The sequence below is a fragment of the Morus notabilis genome, unplaced genomic scaffold, assembly GCF_000414095.1.
Source record: "Morus notabilis unplaced genomic scaffold, ASM41409v2 Scaffold1388, whole genome shotgun sequence".
Lineage (NCBI taxonomy): Eukaryota > Viridiplantae > Streptophyta > Magnoliopsida > Rosales > Moraceae > Morus > Morus notabilis.
The window spans coordinates 204,184-208,692 of NW_010362392.1; positions in this window are offsets into that span (position 1 = coordinate 204,184).

Sequence of the window (4,509 nt, forward strand, 5' to 3'; positions counted from 1 at the left end):
ATATATATATATATATATAGACACACACACACACGCACCATGCGGCCAGTTAGGTTTGACTGGGGCAGAGTGGGCCTTGGTCCCTCGAATGATGGCCCAAATCAGCCCATCCCAAAATTGGGATAGGCCTGGTTCTTCTTTCCCAATGTTAAATTCTTACAGGAGTGAGAATTACTCGGTAATTTGGTAGTATCAAGGTGTCGGCGGTGCTAAACGCTATTTACTAATAAAAAGATGGATCATGCAATGCGAGAGTTAGAAGTGGGGCCTACTTTTTATGAGTGAAGGTGCTTCGCATTAGTGCCCCCCCTAAGCGTTTTTCTCATTTCTTGAGCTATCCAACTGCCAAGTGGCAACGCCAAATTCTCCCTTCATTTCAACAACTCACCTGGGAAAAAAAAAAAAAAAAAAAAAGCAGAAAACCAAAGATTATGTGAGTCATGTCCCCACTATATGCTATTTACACCGAGGAATGGAAAATATTGTGGAAAACCGAACAATTATACAATATCTGACTTATGTAATGCGTTGAGATTATTTAGCCACTATTCACAGCAACGAATGCGATGGCTACAAAATTGGTGGGCTGAACTGGGACCACGGAGCATGTTCAGCCGAAATTATAGAATTGAATTTCTTGAGCCGGACGCTTGACTCACTCTAATTCTTCTTAAAAAAAGAAAAAAGAAAAAAATAGTTCAAGCCCAGGTCCAGCCCGCTCCCGTGGAATTCATAATACAGAAGAAATAGTAGAAAATAAACCAATATGAAAAGTTTAAAAAAATATATAAGTCAATTTTTAGTTATAGAAATTAGTAAATTATAACTTATCAAGTTATAATTCATAACCAAATAAGTTATGGATAAACTTGTCAAGTTATAATCCATAACTAGATAAATTATGGACAAAAACTATAAATAACTTATCAAATTATGATTCATAACCAGACAAATTATAAATAAAAATAATAATTTAACTTATTTATTAATTTATATAAACTATTAATTTATTAATTTTAATTCATCTTAAATTTCCGTCTATTTTCTCTTTTTTTCTTTCATAATACGTCAAGGCTAGAGTAGATCCAGCCCACTATATCGTACACACACACAGATTAACAGGTGTCAAATGTCAATTTCTATCGTACTTAGAAGGGCGCGACTATTCAACGACCCACGTGATATTGTGCCCGTTTAGAATATGGGTTCAAAACAGTGATTTCAATTAGAGGTTAAATTTTGTAAAAAAAAAAAAAAACAATTCATTTTTTTTAAAAAAAAAAAGAAAAATCACTGCTTGAACTTGTAACACAAACGGTGCACAGCGGTTGTCGTATTTGGATCGATATTTTATGAGCAGTAATATGTAGCCCAACACATAAACTGGACCCATGTGGACGCTAAAAATTTGTGCCTAGTGGAGTCATGACCAGTCCAGACTATACAACATTTTACAAATTTTACTGTGTGACAAAATGATTTAAAGACGGTCACAAATCTAGTACTTCCAAATTAACTTTTTGATGCAATGCGGAAGCAAAAGTAAATAATAATAATAATAATAATAATAATTTTTTTTTTTAAAGTCCGTTGATTCTCATAGAATATCAAAAAATAAAGTATCTATAAACTGTTAATTCACCCTGGAATGTCAAGAAAATAAATATCAACTACTTCCGTAAATTACCGAGAAAATCAGAAAAGAAATAAAAAAAAACTCTTCATTTAGAAAACACAAACCAAAATCATTTCTTGTTTCAACTTAAAGATTACAGGACTAATATAACACAAAAAAACTTTTCAAATTGTAAAACCCTAAAAACAAATACAAACATTAGATTCTTAAACCTAATTATATAAAGTCCATTTCTGCATCATTTTTTCTTTTTGCGCCCATGAATTTGCACCAGATTCACGTCAACTATGATTGTCACTTAGCTTCTAAGTTCTAACCAAGTGTTTCCCCCAATCACGTCCTCCAAATAATAACAATAATAATGATAAAAAAAAGAAAAGTATTCCCCCCCATCTTATTCATGATTACATGACCCAAAAGTTATAAAATTCTAAGGGGGACAAAGAAAAAAAAAATTGGAAATTAATAATTGACACTAGACGTACGGAGATTCATGACTTGGGGTTTGGGGAGTAGTACGCATGAGGGCATCAAAGTTAAACGCCCAAGCAGCCCATGAAAATCACGTTTTACTTGTTTTGCACAAATAATAATATATAGTGATAATAATATTTGTGAGACAGATAAATATATAGATGCATGACGGCTCTTTATATTGCATGGTTCATCTCCCTTTTCCAGTGCAAATCTCCTGCCACGTAGTCCAATAACTTCTATAGTGAAAGCCAATAAATATCTCTAGTTTTCAGTCTTTGGGGGATGTCTTTAGCCAATTCCTATGTATGTAGATCCGAAAAAAAAACAGACTTTAAAAAAAAAAAAAATGAATAAATGAATCCCAATAATTCTAGCTTGGCTAGAAGAATTGGCAGATAGAGAAAGAGAAATGTTTTTCAGGTGGGAACAATTTTAGAAGTCGTGTTGAATTTCTTTATTGGTAAAGAAGTAATTCCCTTTGAAGCCTATATTCCACAGGATTTAATCTGCATTGTCATCAAATTGAACATTTTTACAGTGTTAGTTGTACTTAGTTTAAGTTTTTTTGTTTCCTTTTGCGGAAAATTTGTACTTTACTTATAAGAATTGACATTTGTCACGTAATATTGTCCTATCGTGGGGTTTTGAATATTCTGCTAAATTTTGAGCCTGAGGGTATGTATTCGATGCTTAGCAAATTAAACCAAAAATGTCTTCGGCATATACAGCAAACCACGAATGTTACTGATTGGGCAATCTTCTGAAGCAAATTGGATTCGAGGCAAATTTTTAGATCTGAGAGTGCTTCCAAAGAAAAAAGAAAAGAAAAATCAATCTCAAAGTCAATATATATATTTTTCAATTTGGTTGAAGGAAGTTATATTTCTATTATATGCTTACTAATTCTACACATGCGTACTAAGAAAAATAATGGTGGAAATAATTATGGAGTTGATCATCCAGCATGTACGAACCGTTGACGTGGAAAAACTGAAAATTAAAGTCTTAAGGAGCGTGTGGAACTATTTTTGGTTGTTTTTGAAAAGGTTTTCACACGTTTTTTGAAGTACGAAAATGAAAACGGTATACAAACCGCGTTTGTTTAGCAAATATTTTGAAAATGAAAATGAAAACAAAAATAATGAAAATGATTTTTTGTGGAGGAAGTTAAAAAATGATTAGAAGTTGTTTTCTATTTTCCGTTTTTATTTTCTAGTACTTACTAAGAATGTTACATTAAATTATTTAATTATTAATTTCTAATTATATAATATATTAATTAATAATTAATAATTAGATATGACTATAACTAATAAATATATAGTAATTACTTCATTATTAATTAATATTAAATTTATCATATTATTATTAGGTTTTTTTTTTTTTTTTTTTTTGGAAAAGGATTTAGGTTTTGAATTGATGTTAATCTTTTAGGGCTTTAAGATGGTAATATTCAAAATGTATTAAAGGTTTAAGGTTTTGTTTGGTAACACAATATTGATATGTTTCATTTTAGTTAAAGGGATTATTTTAAAAAATAAAATAAAATAAAGATGTGTATTCTTAATGCTTTATGGATTTTTGATATTATGTTGTTTGATAATATGATTCGTGGCATGAATGATGGTAGCGTCAGGACAATGGCATAAGGTGTGTAGTGACGGCAAGTCAATATTGTGTTTGGAGGAGGCCAGATCTGGGGAATAAATAAAATAAAGAATTGGTTGAGAGCTTGATTATTGGTGAGGCTTTGCATTTTCCCCGAACTAAACTCATATTTTTTTGTTATCCCTTTGTGCTTTATGATATTATACTGGTGGAATCGATCTATTGTCAGGGTTAAGTGTCCTTGCGTAACGAGGTCGGTATTTTATTTCAAAAAATAAAAAATAAAAAATAAAAAATAAAAAAACACATTTCTATGGAGATAATTTATTGAATCTTTCAGTGACTATGTCGGAACATGAGAGAATTATGGATGAGGTGCCATCCTCTTCTGATGATGGGAATGTCAAGAGGATTGAGAAATTTGATTTGAATAACAAGAGGAAGAGAAGAGAACGTTAGAGGTGATCACATATATAAGACGTTGGTTCCTTTAAATCGTGCGGTACTTTTAACAACCAATTTCGCAGGAACAATCATTAATGATGGGGTTTGTGTCTTGGCTCACACATACATTAGACAGAGGGTTAAAACCGTCAGAAATGATGACATATATATACTTTTAATGACTTGGCCTCGTTCATTTTACCGATTCGAGTTTTCAGTTTTAAGTTTCTACAGTAAAAAGCTCTCAGAAAATATCACATCTAACTTTTTTTGCTACAGTGAAAAACTCTCAGAAAATGTCACATCTCAACTCGAATTGAAAACTCGAATCCGCGAAGTGAACG